The sequence below is a fragment of the Danio rerio genome, chromosome 10 (genome assembly GCF_049306965.1).
Source record: "Danio rerio strain Tuebingen ecotype United States chromosome 10, GRCz12tu, whole genome shotgun sequence".
Lineage (NCBI taxonomy): Eukaryota > Metazoa > Chordata > Actinopteri > Cypriniformes > Danionidae > Danio > Danio rerio.
In genome coordinates, this window is record NC_133185.1 from 9,073,960 (window position 1) to 9,082,959 (window position 9,000).

Genomic DNA, 9,000 nt, shown 5'->3' on the forward strand with positions numbered 1-9,000 from the left:
ATATAAAATTGACAGCAATATGAACAATGAATATGTGCACCAGTAGTTGTAGGCAGTATTGTTTTAAGTATGGATTGATTAAAGTACAATGCATGCTACATATTGCTACATATGTCCTGGAGGGAGGGAAGCTCACCTCAGGGAGTACAGGAGTGGGCTGAGAACACAGCCCTGTGGAGCACCAGTGTTGAGGATCAGTGTGGAAGAGGTAATGCTGTTCATTCTGACCACCAGGCGTCTGCTTGACAGGAAGTCCAGGATCCAGTTGCACAGAGAGCTGTGTAGACCCAGTGGCTGGAGCTTCACCACCAGCTTGGCAAGCACTATGGTGTTAAATGCTGAGCTGTAGTCCACTAACAGCATTCTCATATATGTGTTTTTGTTTGCTTGGTGAGACAGAGCAGTGTGCACGGTGAAAGCAATTGCATAGTCAGTGGAGCAGTTATTCCTGTATGCAAATTGCAGAGGGTCAGTGTGAGCGGGCAGTACCGAGCAGATGTGGTTTTTAATCAGCTTCTCAAAGCACTTGCTGTAGATGTGTGTCAGAGCAACCGGACACCAGTTATTCAAGCATGTGGTTTTAGCTGATTTTGTTATTGGCACAATAGTAGCTGTCTTAAAGCATGTGGGAACCACAGACAGAGAGAGCAAGAGGTTAAAGGGTCACAAAACACCAAAACACATTTTTTGAGCTGTTGACAGTCATATATGTGTCCCACACTGCTAAAAACACTATTAGGACACCTATATTTCACTAAAAAGTGTAAATTGGTTGTTTTTGCGTTATTTCAAGCAAATTCATACTTCCTGTTTGAAACGAATTTTTGAAGCGGCGTCACGGTCATGACATAATAGCGTTGTATTCCAGCCTGCAGACTGGGCGTCTGTGCCTGAATGAGTCTTATTACATCTTACAGTTTGTTGCATTAGTGCATGAGTAAGGCTTGGTTCAAACCAATCAGCGCGCTCTATTGTGCAACTTCATTAATATTCATTACTGTGTTTACACGACATAGACGCCACGTTGTGTTGGCAAAACAAGCGTGAAGTGTTGCTTTTATAGTTTGCTGCCGTTAAGTTTCGTTTTCTTTTTCTCTCTGTGAGAGCTCAGACTCACGTGTGGATTAACAGTGTACGCGACGCTCGACAACAATAACTTACGTGTCTAAGGAGGATTATTGTTTACCTGAGAGCTGTTCTCATCTGCAAACGCTGAGATCTGGAATCGCTTGTAGTATTCTCTTAATAAAGACGCGGCTCTAGTTGCTGGTGATTGTCCTGTCTCTACAGATTTGGTAAGTGAGCGACCAGTGCTCTTTGTTTATTCAGTTTGTTTGTATCGAACTAAGTTAACTATTGCACCGTAACATGTTAGGACCACAACCAAACTTTAACCTCGTGTAGGGTTTTTAACCGCATTTAGTGACCGGAATAACACACGCGGCTTTCTGACGCTACCTGCCGTGTGCATCTAAGTTTCCGGAAAATGCGGAGGTTTTTTTTTCTCTCATTCGCCATGCGATATTAAACATTGCATGAAAAATACACGCTTAGAGCAGATCCTCGAATCAAATATCTCGTTTGTCGTGAGGGACATGAATGAATTCCCTGAATGAAAGAGCCAAACTGCAGTTAAAGTCCACCATTTAATTTGGCAAATAATTCCACTACAGATGTCCATGTAGGTTAAACACCATCTCTTTCTCCTGTGTGTGTATTTTGACTGAAACTCGCGCGTGCCCAAATAGACACTCCCACACCCTCCCACTTTAGTTCCTCCGACACTCCCCCCTAAACAGAGCTGGACACGCCCACTTTTCTGACTTTTTCCAAAGTAGAGGTGTGAAAACACCCTGCTGAAACGAGGGGGTTTCATGGCCCTTTAAAGATGTTTATGAAAACTCCCGCTAGCTGGTGTGCGCATGCTTTAAGTACACGTCCAGGGATGCCATCTGGGCCCGTAGCTTTCAAAATGTTCATGCGACGGAAAGATCTCATTACGTCCGCTACAGATCAAAGAGTGTGCAGGCGAACAGTGAGCGCTACAATGACAATTCCTATAGTAATAACTGAGCCCTCTGACTGTAATTGTTACTTGTAATAATATATATGTAGAGCTCTCTTTCTCAATTACTAAAAATAAAAATAGTTGCCTTCAATTTTTAATTTGAATCAAATAAAGTTTCACTTACATTAAACTGACTAAGGAAATCAAGTTACATTTTGCAACTTAGAAAACTTGTACGAGATTGAAACATGATTAAAACAATTTTATTAATATATGAGTAATAATAATAATAATAATAATAATAATAATAATTTAATTATTCTAGTTGAAATTCTTAAAACAGACATATCCATTTTTGGTCATAACTTTGACAATAAAAAGGTAATGCGATACATTTAGTAATGACCTGTTGAAACTTTCCGGCTTAACCAATAAAAGGAACTAGAATACATGAGAAAGAAAGGACGAACCGAAAAAAACAGAAGCAAAGACCACAATGAAACTAGTACATGTTTACCATGGGATCATGTTGATTGTGTTATTATAAAATTGTTTACATTTAAGCACATTTTAACTCACAATTGCATAAACAATTTGACATATGAATCAACAATTAGCAACATACAATGCCATGTTTTGTTGGAAAGCTAGATTAGGAAACAAACTAAGCAGAGGAGTGATGCTGAGAAGAGATTTTTCTTCCTTCTTCTTTTTAGAATTAGGTAACGTGGTTACGAAAAAAAAGATTTGTCTTCAGCTGGTGTTGAAATGTTGGTTTCAGAAGTTTAGTAATTTAAAGTGTAGAGCTGTAGAGCAAAGCAGTGCAGCTTTAACAAACATACCGTTAACACAGCATCATAATGACAGACTCAGCAATACCTGAAGCTGTTTATGAAAACTTCAATACCGAAGGACATCTTTATCTGAAGACACTTGCACAGAAACACCAGCCACCTCAAATCACAGGTACGTAAGTGTAATTAAGTTGTTACTATCATAAGAGTGTATAAAAAGTCAACATCTTGTGTTCTTCTTCCTCAGGAAGCGTCTCGGTGAAAAGCAGAAAGCAGAGAGCAGTTGAAGTTTGTGTGTGTTTGCTGTGTGCTCTTCTGCTGACGGCTGTTATAGTGCTCTGTGTGTTTTTCATCATTCAGAGAAAACACTTACTAACACACATCTCTAAACTCATTGAAAAACAAGAGGAGATACTAACCAACATCACTAAACTCAATGAGGAAAGAGAGGAGATGATAACCAACATCACTAACCTCATTGAAGAAAGACAGCAGATAAAAAACAAGATTGATGAACTCCAGCTTGGCTTTTATGAGCAAGGTTTTCTATGTTTATTCTGTTTAACTGATTATATATATATGTAAACTTTTGAGCTCAACTGGTAATGAGGAATGAATTCAATCATGATACTGCATACATTTTTGCATGGAAAGAACTTCATTCTCTAAACTGGTTGTGTTTACAGATCAGCTCTCTGACAACTTTAAGTGGATTTACTACAACTTCAGTTTCTATTATATTTCATCTGAGAAGAAGAGCTGGGAGGACAGCAGACGAGACTGTCAACAGAGAAATGCAGATCTGGCCATCATAAAGAGCCCAGAGGAAAAAGTAAGTCACTGTTGGTCTGTGAAATTCACATTTTATTTATTTATTTTTTTACAATTTACACTGTAAAATATTTCTGTCAATTAACAGTTTATTATTTTGTGTTTTCTGTTTATCTACGGTAGTAAATTGTATGGTTGGACCTTGATCTCTGCTCTCTCAACTTTTGATTTTGAAATTTCAACTCTACAGTTTAACAAAGAGACTTTAATTGAAAGTTTAGCAGTTTGAAGTAATATAATATAATAATATATAGAGAGGTAGGTCTGTAAAAGAACCCAAAATATGCAGTTTATTACAAAGTTTTTGTACCATAATATACACACACATTGGCCACTTTATTAGGTACACCTATCCAATTGCTCGTTAACGCAAGGGATTCTTATGATCACACAAAGTAAAGAGGGTTGTGGGTGCTTTTGTTCATGCAAAGGTGAGTGACTTATTTGGAGGCGGTCTTAAGGATGAGGTGAGTTAAAAGGAGAATGGCCAGACTGGGTCCAGCTTATAGAAAGGCAACAGTAACTGAAATATCCATTCGTTACAACTGAGGTATGCAGAAGAGCATCTCTGAACGCACAACACGTCCAACCTTGAGGCGGATGGGCTACAGCAGTAGAAGACCAGGCACACCAGGTGCCATTCCTGTCAGAAAAGAACAGGAAACTGAGGCTACAATTTGCACAGGCTCACTAAAATTGGACAATAGAAGACTGAAAAAATGTTGCCTGGTCTGATGAGTGTCAATTTGGATGATAGGATCAGACAACATGAGTGCATGGATCCATCCTGCCTTGTATCAATGATTCAGGTTGTTGGTGGTGGTGTAATGGTGTGGGGGATATTTTCTTGACACACTTTGAGCCTATTAGTACGAATTGAGCATCGTGTCACTGCCACAGTCAACCTGAGTATTGTTGCTGACCATGTCCATCTCTTTATGACTACAGTGTACCCATCTTCTGATGGCTACTTCCAGCAGGATAACATACCATGTCATAAAGCGCGAATCATCTCAGACTGCTTTCTTGAACATGACAATGAGTTCACTGTACTCAAATGGCCTCCACAGTCATCAGATCTCAATCCAATAGAGCACCTTTGGGATGTGGTGGAACAGGAGAGTCGCATCATGGATGTGCAGCCGACAAATCTGCAGTAACTGCGTGATGCATGATCATGACAATATGAACCAAAATCTATATTTCTGAATATTTCTGAATTTCTGCCAGCAAGGATTAAGGCAGTTCTGAAGGCAAAAGGGGTCCAACCCGGTACTAAGGTGCACCTAATAAAATGGTTGGTGAGTGTACATGTGTATGTGTTCATAAAAGTCACTTTTTCAAGGTTAAAAGACATTAACTTTATACAAGATGCACATTTAGAATTAAAACGTTGCAGGATATTTTCATTCACCTAGAGCTGTGTTACACACTGCATGAAAAGAAGGTCACTTTCAAAAATCCATTATAGGAGCTGTTTTAAAACTGAATGGACTTAAAACATTAATTTACAGATATTCTTTTACAGTGGAGTTGCCAATTAAAAATATATAATTGTTCACTTACAGAAGTGTTTACTAAAGGTCGCAGCTTCGGATTCTTATTGGATTGGTCTGACAAAGAAACATAGACAGTGGAATTGGGTCGATGGCAGTTTATTGACCGATTGGTGAGAAATAACTGATCTGTTTATTCTAATTGTCTCTCTCATTATCAGATCATACTCATAATTGACTGAGTCTACTAATAATCCAACCGTTTCTTCATTGTTGTTTCAGGTACTTCAATCGGTACGGTTATTATTACTGTGCTATGATCACTTCAGCAGGGTGGAGAGGAGAGTCATGTGCAAATTTAAACAAATGGATCTGCAAGAGAACAGTCAAAAAAATTACTCATTAAATAAAATAATATATGTGAAATAGATTAGTGTAGTAAACCCGAAACGGCAGTTGCTTAGTAATTGTAATCCCACCACTGTACAGAACAAGTTATTCGGGACTGTAATATCTTTCTGGCAGCTAAATATGAAAATATGAGTGTTATCATGTAGGAAACAATTCCAACTTTTTGAAAATCTTTTGAAGCCTTGCCTTGAAGAATCATGTGAATGTTTTGTGTAAATTTTATTTTGTAATATTTTATGTGTGTCTAATTTTGAATCTAGAACTTGTTGTGCTGCCATTTTGGCCAGGACCCCCTGGTTGAAGAGATGCATATCTCAATGAGAAATTCCTGGTAAAATAATAATAACAACAAAAATAAATAAATAAATAAATAAATAAATGAATAAATAAATAAATAAATGTGAACCTTCTGAGCACAAATCGAGATATTTTTTAGTGAGATTCAAGATTTTCATGTTAAAATTCAAGTGTGTATGGGTTAAAAAATATTCTCTTATTATAGTATCTCAATTGAGATTTAAGATTATAATTTATTAATTCATTTTATAATAAGAAATACTACGTTTTTAAATTAAAAATGAGCTATTGTAGAACAAAACATTGCTTTTTTTAATAGCCCTGCCCTGCAAGTGTAATGGCGAGGATGTGACCAATGGATTACATGAAGATTTGGAAGATGAATTGATTCATTATTAGGAAATACCTGTTGATGCTTATGTGCAGAAATCACAGACTCACAGAAATCTTTGCCAGACCTCATTTCATCATACCACAAATAATCTGACTACATATTATTGGACACTGTAAAGAAATATAATTTGCAAATAAAACAAGGATTATTACATTTAAATTGAATTAAGTGTTGCTTTCTATTTTATTTTAACTGCTTGTAAAATGCTAGCAAATTCTGAGAAGGATGTCTCTACGCCACTTTATTTTTAGTGTATCATTTTAGACGCATTTCTCAGCTCTTCCTGTCTGACAGCTTGAATTTCACATTTCACACACTGACTGGTGAAAACAGCCCCATATAAACTTTTAAGTTATACAGCTTTTGTTGTTGTTTTATTGTTTAATCCTTATAAAATTAATTATATTAGTTTTATTGGAAACTGTATTGATCTTATTGGTCTCTAAATATTTGCTTTTTTTGATGGCATGTTAATATCAATTCCATCCTAGAACACACAAAAACCTATAAAATAAGACTGCCTTTTAATGTTTAAATGATTTCGAAAAATTGTGAAATGGATTTTAATGACATTTGTAGGTTATACATTTTCTGTGAAGGTTTTTTAATAGTTTTATAAAAATTTTTTTAGAAGGAACTAATAGTTTTGAACGACAACTTCAGTTTAAAAAAGCAGGCTGGTGAAACGTCAGAAAAGAGGGAATGGGGTGCAAAGAGAAAGCGAGAAACCCCCACCAACAACTCAATATTCCATTCCATTATATAGTAAACCAACTGGCGTCTATGTTATGTTTATAGCGGAAAGTGAACCGAACAGCCAGCTACGAGAAAACGTAAGTATTTTACGTTTTGTCAGTTTAATGTCTAATTTGTACGAGTTCAGTCGTACAAAATTGTACGGTTTTAAAAAGGAGGCGTGGCACCCAACCCCACCCCTAACCCCAACCGTCATTGGGTGATGAGCAAATTGTACTAAATTGTACAAATTGGATTGTATACGAATTCATACAAATTAGCCACTAAATCAAAAAGTTACGAATTGCAGTGTAATTGCGTTGCCGACACCGCCTAGTCTCATTTAGCAACTTGATGGCAATTGTCTTTTAAAAGATGCATAACCGATTACATAAATCAAGAATGTAATAACTGATGTTAAATGTGGTAGAATATAAAACGTGAAAGTATCTTGAGTTTGTATCAGCCACAAACCTTATTTAAAGGGCACCCAGGTTACCCCTATTTTCAGATGTAATATAAGTGTTTTGTGTCTCCAGACTGTGTGTATGTAAAGTTTCAGCCTTGTACAGCCATCAGATTTTTCATTACACCTTTTACTAGATCCTGTTTTATACTTCTTTCCACCAGGGGGTTGTTTTGTCACCTTTAAGGTGAGTCCTCCCTGTCTACCTTTTCTACGTGGCTTTCTGCGTGCCTTTATCTCCTCCCTTGGCTGCGTCAGACAACAGACAGACTTAAAGGAAGAAGGTCTCACGTAGCGTTTTTGAGAAATATACAGTAAGAACTTTACCAATACCAATGAATATTTGTTGTGCAGTTGCCTTGATTAGTCACACACAATATCGTTACAAAGTTCACGCGCACACACACACACACACACACACTGACAGACAGAGCACCTTTTGCTTCCCACTTTTTTTGCACGCATATGTGACAGGATGCAGCTTAATCTCCACTGCTGTGTGGATATATGTTTATGTACAAAATAAACCTGATTTAACGTCTACAAACCGGGATTGAAGCATCTTCCTTTATATTTGTTTTGACACGCGGCTGTGCTGATGATGTAAAGCTGAAGTAAATCGCTGTACTTCATTACACACGTGCACTGTTTTAAACCATTTTAAACATGTGAAACTCACTCTTGATCACATTTGATGACGATTGATGATCCTAGCGAACTGAACAGACCTTTTATTCCTGGTTGCTTTGTGCACGTCTTGTCTTGTTGACATGATTATACCAACTCGGGCTCATTGTGGAAACGTAGCCCTGCGGACGTTTCTGCGGACCGCGATTTACGTCCCGGGAGGTAGGTATTCGAGCGTTTTTTGTTTTCGCGGATCCACGAGAGACTGCTGTGCACGCTTTTTCGCGTCTCTGGCGCCTCTCGGGAGCGCGCGCCGTTCGCGCCCGCGCCGTTCTCGCGCGAAAAGCCGCCGGATCGGCCGACTCGGCCGCCCTCCTCTTCCTCCTCCTCCTCCTCCTCCTTCCCTAAACCCGAGCGACGGTTCGCAAAAGCCGTCCAGAAAAAAAAAAAAAAGCAAAAGCCCTCGTCTTCGATTTCGACAACGTTTTCGGATCCCGCCGCGTTTTCGCCCTTATTTTTCGGATTCCGTTTTTCGTCTTACCTGATTTCCGGAACTTGCTGTTCCCCGGACTCGATCCCGGTCGTCGTCCACCGCGGCCGGCTCCTCCTCCTCCTCCGGGGCCTCCGCTCCGCCGACGCAACGCTGTGAGCTAAGCGGACAAACTGATTGCATCGGGAAAGCCCTCCACTCGGAGGCGAGCCGTCGGCCGGCGAGCACGAAGAGGAGGGGTGGAGCGGCGCCACACCGCCCCGCAGCGTTGTGGCGAGATGGATGCTTTAATGTTTTTTTTTTTCTCAAGTGCCACTAGGGGGCGCTGCTCCGACCGGTCCTTCCTATCGCTTCCAGACAATACTTCCGGGGGTCGGGAGGAAGCGGAAGGGCAGGTAAACAATCGGAGATTATAAAAGAGGGAGAAAAGGCCAGAGAAGGGGCTTCTTGT

At 39.2% G+C, this 9,000-nt stretch overlaps 1 long non-coding RNA gene across 2 annotated transcripts; it reads left to right on the forward strand.

Moving 5' to 3' along the window:
- The first annotated feature begins 2,580 nt into the window (after nt 1-2,580).
- Nucleotides 2,581-6,390, forward strand: si:ch211-193e13.5. Of its 2 annotated transcripts, XR_011016981.2 has the most exons (5): nt 2,581-2,974; nt 3,050-3,343; nt 3,489-3,634; nt 5,202-5,302; nt 5,412-6,390. It is a non-coding gene; the product is annotated as a si:ch211-193e13.5 (long non-coding RNA). The 2 variants fall into 2 exon arrangements; XR_012386121.1 differs by lacking the exon at nt 5,412-6,390 and having other exon boundaries at nt 2,738-2,974; nt 4,582-5,302.
- The last annotated feature ends 2,610 nt before the right edge of the window (nt 6,391-9,000 follow it).